Source organism: Cetorhinus maximus, chromosome 38, assembly GCF_964194155.1.
Source record: "Cetorhinus maximus chromosome 38, sCetMax3.hap1.1, whole genome shotgun sequence".
Classification (NCBI taxonomy): domain Eukaryota; kingdom Metazoa; phylum Chordata; class Chondrichthyes; order Lamniformes; family Cetorhinidae; genus Cetorhinus; species Cetorhinus maximus.
In genome coordinates this window covers 405988-422645 of record NC_135916.1, presented here as the reverse complement: position 1 = coordinate 422645, position 16658 = coordinate 405988, and the positions used below count along the sequence as shown (strand labels likewise).

Sequence of the window (16658 nt, the reverse complement as noted above, 5' to 3'; positions counted from 1 at the left end):
GGTTACGAACAGTGCTTCAAGCTGATTCGGCTGTGTGAGCTGCAATCGCTCGTCCTGTTCACACGGAACACAGAGGTCCTGTAGGGGGTGTTGTACGGTAGAGGGCATTGTGTTCTGGGGGGGGCGTTGTGCGGTAGAGGGCGTTGTGTTCTGGGGGAGGTGTTGTGTGGTAGAGGGCGTTGTGTTCTGCGGGGGGTGTTGTGTGGTAGAGGGCGTTGTGTTCTGGGGGGGGCGTTGTGCGGTAGAGGGCGTTGTGTTCTGGGGGGGTGTTGTGTGGTAGAGGGCATTGTGTTCTGGGGGGGGTGTTGTGTGGTAGAGGGCGTTGTGTTCTGGGAGGTGTCGTGTTGGAGGGGGGTGCTGTGTTGTAGGAGGCGTTGTGTTGCTGGGGTGGGTGTTGTGTTGTGGGGGGCCATTGTGCGGTAGGGGGCGTTGTGTTGCGGTGGGGGGCATTGTGCGGTAGGGGGCATTGTGCTGTAGGGAGCGTTGTGCTGTAGGGGGCGTTGTGCTGTAGGGAGCGTTGTGCTGTAGGGGGCTTTGTGCTGTCGGGGGCGTTGTGCTGTAGGGGGCGTTGTGCTGTAGGGGGCGTTGTGCTGTAGGGAGCGTTGTGCTGTAGGGGGCGTTATGTTGCAGGGGGACGTTGTGTTGTGGTGGGGGGCGTTGTGCTGTAGGGGGCGTTGTGCAGTAGGGGGCGTTGTGCTGTAGGGGGCGTTGTGCTGTAGGGGGCGTTGTGCTGTAGGGGACGTTGTGCTGTAGGGGGCGTTGTGCTGTAGGGGGTGCTGTGCTGTAGGGAGCGTTATGTTGCGGGGGGACGTTGTGTTGTGGTGGGGGGCGTTGTGCTGTAGGGGGCGTTGTGCTGTAGGGGGCGTTGTGCTGTAGGGAGCGTTATGTTGCGGGGGGGCGTTGTGCTGTAGGGGGCGCTGTGCTGTAGGGGGCGTTGTGCTGTAGGGGGCGTTGTGCTGTAGGGGGCGTTGTGCTGTAGGAGGCCTTCTGCGGTAGGGGGCGTTGTGTTGTGGAGAGGGCGTTGTGTTGTAGGGGGCGTTGTGCTGTAGGAGGCCTTCTACGGTAGGGGGTGTTGTGTTGTGGAGAGGGCGTTGTGTTGTGGGGGTGCGTGGTGTGGGAGGGGCCAGTGTGCTGTAGGGGGCGTTGTGCTGTAGGGGGCGTTGTGCTGTAGGGGGCGTTATGCTGTAGGGGGCGTTGTGCTGTGGGGGCCGTTGTGCTGTAGGGGGCGTTATGCTGTAGGGGGCGTTGTGCTGTAGGGGGCGTTATGCTGTAGGGGGCGTTGTGTGGTAGGGTGTGTTGTGTTGCGGGGGGGCCGTTGTGCTGTGGGGGTGTTGTGGTCTGGGGGGGTGGGGGGGTGGGGTGGTGTTGTGCTGTGGGGGGCATTGTGCTGTTGGGTGAGGGGGCGCTGTTGTGCTTTCCGATAGTGGACTAATCAGGAACTTCCAGCACAAAAGCCTCTCTCCCAGCCCAAGCTGAAAGAACCACAAACGATGCATTTTCGATGTTTACCACAAAAACCAACCTGTACCTTAACGCAAGGCTGCACGAGTTTTACATTCCAGATGAATTAAAATGCTTGCTGTGTGCGGATCAGTCCAAACTGCTTGTAAGCAGTTCAGGCACAATATTCACATTTGCTTTCTGATAAATGTCTCTTCGTATTTTATCCAGGCAATTCCTCAAGTATTGCCCAGCAGCAGGGGTAAGTCCTCAAACCATTTAAGGTGTAAGCTTGTAGCTGTGTTTAACTATGATGAAGGCGACGGCCTAGTGGTGTTGGGCTGGGAATCTGGAGACCCAGAGGCCCCGGGGTTGAATCTCGCCATGGTCAGAGTTTGAATTCAATTAAAATCTGGCATCGAGTCCAATGATAACCGTTGTTGGTTTTATTGTTAAAATAAAAACACCTGGTTGACTTACCTGGCGGAAGAAATCTGCTGTCCTTACCTGGTCTGGCTTACATGTGACTCCAGACCCACACAGCAACGTGGTTGACTCTTAAATGCCCTCCGAGCATATAAAAGTAAGGATATAATGTTGGAATTGTATAAAACACGGGTGAGGCCACAACTGGAGTATTGTGTGCAGTTCTGGTCACCACATTACAGGAAGGAGGTAATAGCTCTGGAGAGAGTGCAGAGGAGGTTTACAAGAATGTTGCCAGGGTTAGAAAAGTGCAGTTACGAGGAGAGATTGCATAGGTTGGGGTTATTTTCCTTAGAACAAAGAAGGCTGAGAGGTGACTTGATTGAGGTGTACAAAATTATGAGGGGAATATATAGGATAAAATAATTTCCATTGGTGGAGAATTCTAGAACCAGGGGACATTGATTCAAGATAAGTGGCAGAAGGTGTAGGGGGGACATGAACAACGATGAACATTGGGGGAACTCATGCGGAAAGACGGTGTACTGTCTACTGTGCCCGCAGAGGGTAGTGGGTGTCTGGAATTCGCTGCCCAAGTTGGTGGTAGAGGCAGAAACTCTAAACCCTTTTTAAAAAAGTACCTGGATCTGCACCTAAAGTGCTGTAAGCTGCAGGGCTGTGGGCCGGGTGCAGGAAGGCGGGATTAGAAGAGAGAGGGCACTTGGGTGTCATCGGGCTGGCATGGACAAGATGGGCCGAATGGCCTCCTTCAAATGCTGTAACTTTTCTTTGGTTCTGTGGTTCTAATTAGGAATGGGCAACAAATGCTGGCCTAGCCAGCGACACCCACATCCCCATGGATGAATCATAGTACAACAGACTGAAAGGGTTGAAATTCCTCTTGGTCAGTGATGCAAATCCATATATATATATATATATATATATAGTGAAAGTTGCACCATCCATTTCCTCCTCATCGGTCATTGTGAATTTCATTGCCAATGCTCTCTGATGGAACTGAGCTTGACACGGTTATAGAGTTGAAGAAATTGCATATTCCTTGATTGTATCTCTTGCTATTTAATTTACCAGTTGACCAGTCAGCCCAACATCCATCACCCGGAAGTTGATTGAAATAGTTGTCAGGTCGCAAATAAATTTAATTTGGAAAGTCACTGCTTAATCAGGGAGCGTCGACACAGATTTGCTAAAAGCCAATCGGATACAGACAAACTTGCCCGACTTCCTTTTACTGGTGTGGGAGCAGAGGGGCTGGTCAGCAGGTGATCAATATCAGCACCTATAAATGGCATGCGATGGCCGGGTGTCCTTGGAGAGGGAGCAGGCGGCGAGTGCTGGCACTGTCGAGGCCTTCCATGCCCGGTGGGCACCGGAGGGACGGGGGTACTTTATTGACCCCCCCCTTAATCACATTTTGGTTTGATGTTTGTAATTTTTTTCTTTAAACTTTGCCTTTGATTTACTAGCTATCCTAATTTAGGGGCTGTGTTTATTTTACCCCTCATTTTTTTTTCATCTAGTTTAATTGTTTCACTTCAAAAGAGTTAAAAGGCATTCAACGAAATGCACTCGGGTGCGTTCTAAGAAGAAAGAAGCCCACGGATTTAGTTAAAAAAAGCAAATGATGCTATTGTTCCGGATTTGGAATAGTGAGGAGAAGCAGCGGGTTTCTTAGAGTTGGAAGTGACCCGCAATGGTCTATCTTCAAGAGTCTGCTCCGGATCGTTGCACTTTCCAATCACGTGAAAGGCCCAGGAACGTACGGGGAGCGTAAAATATTTGGCCACCTATTGGATTGGGAGGAGAGTAGAGTGGCCAACTGCTAGATGGGCATAGGGAGAATGAGCAAGGGCAGGAAGAAGGGTTTCAAAGCGGAGCTGTGGTCAACGATGAACATTGGGGGAGAACTCATATGGAAAGACGGTGTACTGTGCATTGGCACGAATTGGGAGAAAGTTGGACAGCAGGGAGGCTTTGCAGTGCTCGTAGATCTTTGAATGTGGCGGGTCATGTTGTGAAAATGGTTAACGCCATTTGGGGGCACCTGTGTTTATAAGTGCAGGCACCAACTATAACATTAAAGACCTCAGAATAGACCTTCTTACGCCACTCTTTAGGCTCCAGCTGCAATATTATGGATTATTATGCGTTCTGCATGAGACGAAGGCTGGAAATAAAAACAAATCCTTAGAAACGTTACAGTGGCGGTTTAGTTGGGTTATCTGGGAAACGAGGGACTTCACCTCGTTAGGAAGTTGGAAACTAAAATGGGCGCAGGAATCCCTGGAACCAAAGTTAAAGTGGCGGCAGGATGATGGGTTTCAAGATTCTAGAGAGGTTTTGTCAGGGGCATCGGGGCGGGGAGGGGGGGAAGGGAGAATCTGCCCTCTGGCAAGGAAGTCAAGAATTACAGCCATTGCTTTACAAGGTTGCAAGACGATATTGAAGGAGAGATGTGGGGGATTTTTTATTTTCACTCAGAGGGTTGTGGGGAACGGGTAGCTTTTTAACTTCCGAGGTGGTGAAGGTTGTTTTCATGAGTAATTTTAAACGGGAGTTGGCCTGATAATTAATGCCGATGAAACTCCAAGACTTTGGGAATATTACACCAATGGCTATTCTTCATGCAGTAACACCTACTTCCCATAATCAACCTGTTGCAAGTTTCCTTTTTTGCTGGTTCTATAAGTGAGACTTGACTCGCTTAGGATTTATTCGCTAATCTCTGAACATCTTTTGTGCAAAGCGATGCGACTGGAACTGGATCTCAACATTCGAGTCAAGAGCCACCTGCAAACAAATTTGAATATGCACTTGTTGATAAATGTCCAAATATCGGTAAGCTTGAAGCGGTAGTCACGGTAAAAACATATACATATATATATATATAGTAACTTGTGCAGCCATTTCCCTGTACGTTCTGCTAATTTCCCAATGTCAATGCAGACGAAATTCTGGGGGGGAAAAAAAATGCCTTTGAAAAATCCCTCTATATTCCACCCAAGAATGACGCTTAATCGCCCGGGGTCATGTGGCTACATCATTGGCCTGCATTCAGAACTCTCCAGGGTTTCGTTTCTGTTATCCTGGCCTGACTTTAAGCATGGTTCCCGCCGTGTACGTGAAGGACATGGTTTGGGAAGGTTGACGCGGTCCAATTGGACCATGTCACTGAATTATCACAGAATCTCACAGTGCAGAAGAGGCCCTTCGGCCCATCGAGTCTGCACCGACAAGCGAGAAACACCTGACCTACCTACCTAATCCCATTGACCAGCACTTGGCCCCATAGCCTTGAATGTTTATGAGGTGCCAAGTGCTCATCCAGGTACTTTTTAAAGGATGTGAGGCTAACCCGCCTCCACCACCCTCCCAGGCAGCACATTCCAGACCCTCACCACCATCTGGGTAAAAAATGTTTTTCCTCACATCCCCCCCCCTAAACTTCCTGCCCCTCACCTTGAACTTATGTCCCCCTGTGACTGACCCTTCTACTAAGGGGAACAGCTGCTCCCTATCCACCCTGTTCATGCCCCTCATAATCTTATACACCTCCATCAGGTCGCTCCTCAGTCTTCTCTGCTCCAACGAAAACAACCCAAGTCTCTCCAACCTCTCTTCATCACTTAAATGTTTCATCCCAGGCAACATCCTGGTGAATCTCCTCTGCACCCCCTCCAGTGCAATCATATTAGTTTGGTTTCTGTAAGAGATGAGCGTGTTGGTTTTTTTCCCTCTCTCTGTTTTTACATGCAGGCGATGTTTAGGGAAAATTTCCACCATCACTTTCCCCCCATTCGGAAATTACGAATTCATTTCCGCTTCCTCACACTCTTCCCTTTCCTGCAGGTGGTGAGTGAGGCTTGGTCAGGATTGAACGCGCAAGTTAGGTCCCTCCAAATGTCAGAGTCCAGCACTCAGCTAATCATCCACCAGTCTCAGTACCTTCAGTACTTGGTGGGTTCCTGTATTTCTCTTGAGACGGACATTGCAAATGCACTCACAAAGCTAATAATGCTGGCTGTGGACTGCCAACCTATATCTGAATGCTGAGCTTAAGGAAATGGGTTCCACATTGTTGCTTAGAGTCACTCCAATTGCTATCAAATACATAGGCACAAGGACTACTCGGCCTCATAGTTCAAGGCAAAGCCAGGTCTTCACTTTGCGTATAAAATTATGGGAATCCCCTATTCGTGGGGCCCAATGGTTATATTATTTTAAACAAAGCGAACGCAACAGTAAATGTCCCGCCAATTTCGAATAACAGACAGGTCTACAGCCTGAATGTTTCATTGTGAATCTATACCACTGAAGATATAACTCTCCTTACTTTTATCCCTTCAGATTCAACCTATTGTGCAGTAAATCAGGCGGATCCTGCAGAAGGTAAACACTCACTGGGTGCTTTAGCGATCTGAATTTGTGTACTGTACATGAATTATTAACGACTGGGGAGGTAGCTTTTATCACGTGACTCTATGAAGTTATTTGGGAAAAGTCTGACTAGAATTGTACTTTGCCGCGCACACCACAGGACCCCTATTTTTAAGGCAAAAGCACGATTTCTGCATTGTTAATTCATTCCTTTGAGAATAGAATCGGTATATCCTGTATAATAATAATGATGATAATAATAATGATAATAGTGAGTATAATAATGATTATGATAATGATGGTAATAATAATGATAATAATGATAATAATAATGACGATAATGATGATAAGGATGTTAATGACAATAGTAATGATAAAGATAATAATGTTGATAATAATGATAATAGTAATAATAATGATAATAGTAATAATAATGATGATAGTGATAATAGTAATAATGATAATGATGATGATAATGGTAATAATAATGGTAATAATAATGATAATAGTAATAATGATGATAGTGATAATATTAATAATGATAATGATGATGATAATGATGGTAATAATGATAATAGTAATAATAATGATAATAGTAATAATAATGATGATAGTGATAATAGTAATAATGATAATGAGAATAATGATGATAATAATGATAATAATAATTATAATAGTAATAATAATGATGATAGTGATAATAGTAATAATAATAATTATGATGATAATGATGGTGGTAATAATAATGATAATAATAATGATTATAGTAATAATAATGATAGTGATAATAGTAATAATGATGATGATGATAATGATGGTAATAATAATGATAATAATAGTAATAACAATGATAATAGTAATAATAATGATGATAGTGATAATAGTAATAATGATGATGATAATGATGGTAATAATAATGATAATAATAATGATAGTAATAATAATCATAATCGTAATAATAATGATAATAATAATGATAATGACGATAGTAATAATAGTAATAATGATAATAATGATGATAACAATGATAATAATGATAATAGTAATAATAGTAATAATGATAATGATGATGATAATAATGATAATAATAATGATGATAATGATGATGATGATAACGATGATAATAATGATAATAGTAATAATGATAACAATGATGATGAGAATGATAATGATAACAATCACCGTTCTGGGGTTAACACATCTTCGGCGTGTTTCAGTGTAATTGACCTGAATGAGAACGTTACACTAAAGCAGAGCAACAGAAACCGACGTAAGGTACCAAGTCGATCGATGTCGTTGTAGGAAAATGGGGTGCATATTCAGCAAATTGCCCATTCCCAATCACTGCAGCCGAGGCTGCAGGTATGGCTAGATTTAGGATGCACGCTTACAGCGCCGCTTGTTAGAATCGATTTCCTTCGACGGCTTCAATTTCGTCCCATTTGCCACTATTGCAGTCAACGATTTGAAATTAACTCGAGTAATGTGCTGCTAATCCGATACCACACGAGTTGCATGTGTAATATTGCATAATATGTGTAAAAAAAATACAAATATTCCAATTCTATTCCAGTATGGGCTGCCTTCAGAGACACTAAAGGTGATCAACCACATTGTCATCCCCGCATACTGATAGGAATGGCATTCCTTAATCATGCCTATCGGAACAAAAGTGCATACTAATGTTGCATCATGGCTTATTATCACTATCTAATAATTTATATCAACCACTCTAACTATCTCCCTATTTATCTATATATGAAGGCGTGTATATATTCACACATCCCCCCCTTTCCCTCTCCGGCTACCCCATTATATCTACCATCTTTCCCGCATCTGTCCATGAATCCATATTAAGACGACTTCCTCACTCTCACTTTGTCTGTTGATTCGTCTATTTAGATGCTGCCAAATCTGATGCCGGGGTGGTATATTCGGTTGTCACGATCGCCAATTCAAGAGGCGCTGGTAACTTTTCTCGTGATTTTGTTTCTTACACCTGTTGCTAAGTGGGATGATAATTCCATCCCCATTCTGTGAATTCAATCACTTCTTTCCAAATCGCCTTGTTATTATTTGTTTTTAGGATCTTGCAGTCATTTCGGCAGCAACGTGCTTAAAACAGTAAAGGAACGGGTCCACTAATGTCCCTGGATATCTACAAAGGGCGAGTGAAAGTGTTTTGGGTTGTGTAGAGGACAATAGGCACAAGCCAGTGTGCCAAGCGAGCATCCCACGCTTTCCTGACTGTTTCCTGTCCTGCAAAAAAGTGAACAAAAAATAACCTGAATATGGAATGCAAAAAATTGGCTGTGGAAAATCAAAACAGAAATAAAGCCACTTGAATTCATATATCTATATACATATATAGATAGAGAGAGAGGGAGAGAGAGAGGGAGAGAGAGAGATGAGAGAGAGAGAGATGCGAGAGAGAGATGCGAGAGAGAGATGCGAGAGATGAGAGAGATGCGAGAGAGATGCGAGAGAGAGATGCGAGAGAGAGAGAGATGAGAGAGAGAGATGAGAGAGAGAGATGCGAGAGAGAGATGCGAGAAAGAGATGCGAGAGAGAGATGCGAGAGAGAGATGCGAGAGAGAGATGCGAGAGAGAGAGATGCGAGAGGGAGAGGGAGAGAGGGAGAGGGAGAGAGGGAGAGGGGGAGAGGGAGTGAGGGGGTGAGGGAGAGGGAGTGAGGGAGAGGGAGTGAGGGAGAGGGAGTGAGGGAGAGGGAGAGGGAGTGAGGGAGAGAGGGAGTGAGGGAGTGAGGGAGTGAGGGAGAGAGGGAGTGAGGGAGAGAGGGAGTGAGGGAGAGAGGGAGTGAGGGAGAGAGGGAGTGAGGGAGAGAGGGAGAGAGGGAGTGAGGGAGAGAGGGAGTGAGGGAGAGAGGGAGAGAGGGAGTGAGGGAGAGAGGGAGAGAGGTGAGTGAGCGAGGGAGATCAGAGAGAGAGTAGAACATACAAGTCAGGTGTATCAGAGAGATGTCTGTCAGAGTGTTCCACATGGAGTTACTTTTTGCCTGCGGAACCCTGTGTGTTTATGATAAAGGCAATAAGACATCCCCTTTAAGAATAAAGTCTCAAAAAACAAACCACAGGCATTATACTTATGGAGAACAAAAGGCGCTTTAGGTGGATTTAAAACAGGCGTGAAAAGCCATGCAAAGTGTAAATCAACACTTTCACCAGACTCATGTGATCCCTGGTCCAAACTAAGTTGAGCAGGAGGCAAATTGGGTGTTTATACGCATGATGGGTTAAATTTGAGACCAGTCACACTGGCAGGAAATCGAGTGGGTGCGGACGAATGCTGGCTTTGTATCATTTCCAATGTTACTTACCTTCCACTTCAGTGGTGAGTAGAATACGCGTGTGTAAAAAGCTGCATTGGACAAGGAGGAATAGATTCAAAAGACGCCTGAGCAGGTTAATTTATTTCTAGTGTTCAGGCTGTCACCTTTAAACTGTTCCGCTTTCCTTGCAGGGAACAGAGGCGGCGACTCAGGAGGGAAGCAGGTAAGTTATATTTGTTTTGGTCATTTTCTCCATGTGGGCTTTGCTGGCAGGGCCAGCATTTCTACGCAACCCTAATTGCCCTTGAGAAGGTGGTGGTGAGCAGCCTTCTTGAGCCGCTGCAGTCCATGTGGTGCAGGTACACCCACAGTGCTGTTAGGGAGGGAGTTCCAGGATTTTGTCCCTGTAGGGTAGGTACACCCACAGCGCTGTTAGGGAGGGAGTTCCAGGATTTTGTGCCTGTGGTGTAGGGACACCCACAGTGCTGTTAGGGAGGGAGTTCCAGGATTTTGTCCCTGTGGTGTAGGTACACCCACAGTGCTGTTAGGGAGGGAGTTCCAGGATTTTGTCCCTGTGGGGTAGGTACACCCACAGTGCTGTTAGGGAGGGAGTTCCAGGATTTTGTCCCTGTGATGTAGGTACACCCACAGTGCTGTTAGGGAGGGAGTTCCAGGATTTTGTCTGTGTGGTGTAGGTGCACCCACAGTGCTGTTAGGGAGGGAGTTCCAGGATTTTGTCTGTGTGATGTAGGTATACCCGCAGTGCTGTCAGGGAGGGAGTTCCAGGATTTTGTCCATGTGGTGTAGGTACACCCACAGTGCTGTTAGGGAGGGAGTTCCAGGATTTTGACCCAGCGACAGTGAAGGAACGGCCGATAATTTCCCATGTCAGGATGGTGAGTGACTTGGAGGGGAACTTCCAGGTGGTGGGGTTCCCAAGTGTCTGCTGCCCTTGTTGTTTTAGATGGTAGCGGTCGTAGGTTTGGAAGGTGCTGTCGAAGGAGCCTTGGTGAGTTGCTGCAGTGCATCTTGTTGATGGTACACACGCTGCTGCTACTGTGCGTCGGGGGTGGAGGGAGTGAATGTTTGTGGATGGGGTGCCGATCAAGTGGGGCTGCTTTGTCCTGGCTGGGGTTAAAGTTCTCGCGTGCTCTTTGAGGTGCGCTCACCTAAGTCAGTGGGGATTCACACTCCTGACTCGTGCCTTGTGGACTATGGGGTCGATGTGGGCAGTCAGGAGGTCAGGTGCATTGCAGGGCTGATAACCGTGCATGTGGTGGGGGGGTGTGGTGGGGTAACCAAGTTGTGCTCAGCTCTGAAGAAGGGTCATAAGGACTCGAACCGTCAACTCTGCTCCTCTCTCCGCACAGATGCTTTGGACCGACTGAGTTCCTTTTTTCTCCCCAGCATTTTCTGTCTATTTGTGATCTAGTTTTATTGGTTGACCACCTGCTATAACCCCCTAAGCGAATTTGGCATGCGAGAATGATCCCATGAATGAATTATTTACACTTGAGGAACATTTGAGGACTCTGTGTCTATACTCGATGGAGTTTAGAAGGATGAGGGTGGGGGATCTGATTGAAACTTACAGAATACTGAAAGGCCTGGATAGAGTGGATGTGGGGGAAGATGTTTCCATTAGTAGGAGAGACTAGGACCCGAGGGCACAGCCTCAGAGTAAAGGGAAGACCTTTTAGAACAGAGATGAGGAGAAACTTCTTTAACCAGAGAGTGGTGAATCTATGGAATTCATTGCCACAGAAGGCTGTGGAGGCCAGGTCATTGAGTGTATCTAAGAGCGAGATAGATAGGTTCTTGACTGGTAAGGGGATCAAAGGTTACGGGGAGAAGGCGGGAGAATGGGGTTGAGAAACTGATCAGCCATGATTGAATGGCGGGGCAGACTCGATGGCCCGATTGGCCTAATTTCTGCTCCTCCGTCTTATGGTCCTATGCCTGCGCCCCCATCGATTTCCCAAGAGTGACTTGACCCCCATAACCCTTTAATTTCAGGGCGAGAGGGAGGAGCTCAGCAACGATGGGGTCACCTACGCCACATTGACTGAAGGCAAGAGTGGAGGCCGCTCGGCGGGAGCTGACATGGAAGACGGGGACGACTATGAAAACCTTCCACGGAAATGATAGCCAAGCGGGAAGAAGCGATGCAGCTGGGGGTTGGCGGTATAATTCCGCATATATATATATATATATATATATACCCGACTCCACGGTGGATGTTTTGTTTCTGCAACTAACTCAAACCCATTGTTGCCTTGTTGGGATAATCCTTGATTGGACTGTGTGCTTTTGTTTTTATTTGCCTGAATATGGACGATGAGCTTGTGTCGGCCATCAGGCTGATCGGTTGATCCGGGACATCGAGAATTTCGCTCCCTGCGCTTGGCTGACCGTGAACGCATCTGTAGCGCTAATCTAATTTGAGCAGGAACCTGCCAGGCTCCCGGTGGCGTTGGGGGGGGAGACAGGACTCTCACCGTCTGACCGCCCAATCCATCGAACAAGCGATGCAACATCCGGCGAGCTCTTGGAGCGTCCCCCACAATGGAGCGATTGTGACGGTCAAGCGACCTCCACCTTCTCAGGAACAGGGAAAGCGAAGCAGATGGACGATGACCTGTTGCAGCGAGCAATGATAGAAGAGTAGGGGTGGATACCCTGGGACACAGCGGGCTGGGGGGCGGGCGAGGGTGGAGGTGGAGAGGGGAGGGGGTGGGGAGGGAAATACTAATAACTCTTTTGGAGTCAACCAATTAAACTAAATCAACAAAATAAGGGATAAATCAATCACAGCCCCTAAGTCAGGATAGCTGGAAAAACCAAGGACAAAAGTTTAAAGGAAACTTACAAATGTTAAACCAAAATGTGGTTAAAGGGATCGATGAAAAGGTGAACACTTGAATGTACCCCCCCACCCTCAACAAGCGCATCGATGTGGCGAGCGGGTGGCCAGCTAACGCCGGTGACTCGAATCGTGAAGAGCCATTGCCCAGGGAACCGATTGTATTCGATTCCGCCATCAAGCTGAATGGCCCCTGCCATAGCCCAGGCCTCTGAGCCTGTTTACAGGGGCCTTGGTGCGGTACAACGTTAGTTATAATCAGCAGGGTTGGGTCCAAGAACAGTGGGTGGGAGCCGCATGGAGAACCAGGTACGTCCAGCCGATTTCACGCACAGAATGACGGCAGGGACTTCCTTCTGGCAAATCGGTGGAGGTGTCACTGCCTGTAAAGACCATGGGGTGAAACTCACCAACCGCAGCGGCACATGCTATCAGCAAGGTATTAAAAGCAACAAAAAAAAACAGGCTACAAAACGGATAATTGCAGCAATTACCTCCCCCCCCCTCGGCCTCACAACAAAGACACACATGATTTCCCCATAAGAGTGTGGCAGACAATATTGGGCCTGGTGTGTGTTTGCTGATTTTTGGAAACTCTTTCAAGTTATCAACAGTCACAGATTGCAACTCTTTCGAGTACGATCACTGTCCTTGGTTTCTGGGAGTGGGACATGAACCCACAACCCTCTGATTCAAAGGTGAGGGTGCTATGAACTGAGCCACAGCCGACACCTCTAATAGTGGAAACTCTTTCGAGTTATCAACAGTCACAGATTGCAACTCTTTCGAGTACAATCACAGTTCTTGGTTTCCGGGAGTGGGACATGAACCCACCACCCTCTGATTCAAAGGCGAGGGTGCTATGAACTGAGCCTCAGCTGCGCTGGAGGGCATGTGGAGGGCATCTGATGATTAACTAACTTGCAGTTGACAGGAGAAATCGCATCCAGTCCAATCCGTTACAGACTGGAAGAGCTGGGGGGGTGTGAGTGCAATAACTTGTAAAGGTTCAAATATAAAAGCCAAATACTTGCGGATGCTGGAAACCTGAAACAAAAATATAAACAATAGCTGAACAAACTCAGCAGGTCTGACAGCATCTGCGGAGAGAAACACCAGCTAATGTTTCGACTCCGCATGGTTCAAAAACGGGACTCATCTGAACTAGTTAGCAATATACCGACTTGATGCCGGCGTTTATAGCAGGAACTAATATCAAGGCATCGGAATTGAATAATATTGCTGCCTTCCCATCTCCCCTCCCCTCCCAGCAAGAGCCGAAGTTGGGGGGGGTATTTAATTACTTCAGTCTGGAGGTCTAGGCACACAGTAAGTTGGAGTGGAAAACGATTAGCCCTTTTTTAAGATGCATCGGCTAATTTTACCTTTTGCAGGATTGTGCATTGATTTAATTCTGGGACGAAGCGTTTTCTTAATTATAAACAGCAATAATAAAAAAAAACTGAGGCAAATGGGCAACTCTTATCCGGTTTTTGTGGTGGTGTGCGTTCGAAGAGGTCGATTGGTACCGGGTTTCAGCTCAGGAGTGGAATTAGCACAAGCAGGGTGAAGACACTCTGTGTTGACTCTGAGCTAACCGGATACTTGCAGAGATAAGCTGCCAGTTCAGAGAACGATAAGGTCACAGGCGGACGATCAAAGTGACGCAATGTAAGTATTCAGTGCTGACAGTGGACTGACCAGGCGGATATTCGACAATGGGGGACTGATTATGTCTCAACATTTCCACCTGCAGTTTTCAAACACCCATCATTCACAGCCAATGTCAAAGGGAAACTCTTTCGAGTTATCAACAGTCACAGATTGCAACTCTTTCGAGTACAATCACAGTTCTTGGTTTTCCGGGAGTGGGACATGAACCCACAACCCTCTGATTCAAAGGTGAGGGTGCTATGAACTGAGCCACAGCTGACACCTCCCAATGTAAAAGGGAAGCACGCATTCCATACTTGGACTTAAACGGTCCCCTGCGACAGACAGAACAGCTGCAATGCTCATCTTCATACACCTGGTTTCCACTAGATTTTCCCTTCAGCAAGTGGCCTCCGGGGGTGTTGAAATCAAACTAAATTACAACATTGTTATTTTTTTCTTTCATCGAACAAGTTGGGCAAGTTTCCATGTTGAGCAAGTCAGGTGTAATGCAGTTCAGCCAGTGAGTATGGGAGGTATAGTGAGGGAGTCCATATTTAACAAGTCAGGTGTAATGTAGTTCAGCCAGTGAGTTTGGGAGGTATAGTGAGGGAGTCCGTATTTAACAAGTCAGGTGTAATGCAGATCAGCCAGTGAGTTTGGGAGGTATAGTGAGGGAGTCCATATTTAACAAGCCAGGTGTAATGTAGTTCAGCCAGTGAGTTTGGGAGGTATAGTGAGGGAGTCCATATTTAACAAGTCAGGTGTAATGTAGTTCAGCCAGTGAGTTTGGGAGGTATAGTGAGGGAGTCCATATTTAACAAGCCAGGTGTAATGCAGTTCAGACAGTGAGTTTGGGAGGTATAGTTAGGGAGTCCATATTTAACAAGCCAGGTGTAATGTAGTTCAGCCAGTGAGCTTGGGAGGTATAGTGAGGGAGTCCATATTTAACAAGCCAGGTGTAATGTAGTTCAGCCAGTGAGTATGGGAGGTATAGTGAGGGAGTCCATATTTAACAAGTCAGGTGTAATGTAGTTCAGCCAGTGAGTTTGGGAGGTATAGTGAGGGAGTCCATATTTAACAAGCCAGGTGTAATGCAGTTCAGACAGTGAGTTTGGGAGGTATAGTGAGGGAGTCCATATTTAACAAGTCAGGTGTAATGTAGTTCAGCCAGTGAGTTTGGGAGGTATAGTGAGGGAGTCCATATTTAACAAGTCAGGTGTAATGTAGTTCAGCCAGTGAGTTTGGGAGGTATAGTGAGGGAGTCCATATTTAACAAGTCAGGTGTAATGTAGTTCAGCCAGTGAGTTTGGGAGGTATAGTGAGGGAGTCCATATTTAACAAGCCAGGTGTAATGTAGTTCAGACAGTGAGTATGGGGGTTAGTGAGGGAGTCCATGTTGGACAAGGCAGGCGTAATGCAGTTCAGACAGTGAGTATGGGAGTTAGTGAGGGAGTCCATGTTGGACAAGGCAGGTGTAATGAATTACAGCCAGTGAGTATGGAGGGTTCAGTGAGGAGGTGAGAGTGTGTGCCATGATGAAAAGTGTAATGCAAAGCACAACTTATCGTTTGCATAGATGCAGAGGAAGTAATGCACTTGTGGGCTTTCACATGCACTGTTAATGCACACTACTGGACATTGCGAGGCCTTACTCTTTGGTGTAACCTGGTTTGCACGAAAGAGAGCCTTTGCTGACGATATAAAAATGTTCCATTTGTGGAGAAGTGGCCACATTCTGTCACTACTAACAATAACCTGGGCCTTATTTTTGACCAGAAACTGAACTGGAGCATTCATATAACCAATGGGATTACAAGAGCCGGTCAGAGGCTGGGAACCTTGAGGCGAGTAACTCACCTCCTGACTCTCCAAAGCCTGTCCACCATCTACAAGGCACAAGTCAGGGGCTTGATGGAATACTCTCCGCTTGCGTGGATGAGTGCAGCTTCCACAACACCCAAGAGGTTCGATGCCATCCAGGGCAAAGCAGCCACACGTGATTGGCATCCCATCCGTCTCCTTAAACATTTGCTCCCCCCCCCACCACCAATGCACAATAGCAGCAGTGGGTATCATTTAAACATCCACTGCAACAAGCACTAAGGACAGTACCTTCCAAACCTGCGACCTCTACCATCTGGAAGGACGAGGACAGCAGTGTGTGTACCATCTACAAGATGCACTGCAGGAGCTCACTGAGGCTCCTTCGACAGCACCGTCCAAACCTGCAACCACCACCATCTAGAAGGACAAGGGCAGCAGACACGTGGGGAACACCACCACTTGGAAGTTCCCCTCCGAGCCACTCACCATCCTGACTTGGAAATATATCGGCCGTTCCTTCACTGTCAACGTTCTGTAAAAAATCCGGGATTGCTTATGTTTCCTGCAGCTTCTGTCTCAATAAATGAATCAGCATGCAGTTGTTCTTCAGATTTCTGTCCCAAGGCGGAAACTCACAGCGCCACGATATCCACCACAGGTAGGGCAATGGGGCAGGTCCAGAATCCACACCAGGCGGGCGTTGTTGGCGCCAATCTGATCCACACCAGCCGTCCAGCCACATGACACCCTCCCAGTCCGCCA

General features: G+C 46.8%; 1 long non-coding RNA gene across 1 annotated transcript; it reads left to right on the top strand.

Moving 5' to 3' along the window:
- The first annotated feature begins 4669 nt into the window (after window positions 1-4669).
- Window positions 4670-9777, top strand: LOC144672346 (uncharacterized). Its single transcript, XR_013574100.1, has 4 exons — window positions 4670-4725; window positions 6235-6276; window positions 8167-8232; window positions 9745-9777. It is a non-coding gene; the product is annotated as an uncharacterized LOC144672346 (long non-coding RNA).
- Window positions 9778-16658: the final 6881 nt, after the last annotated feature.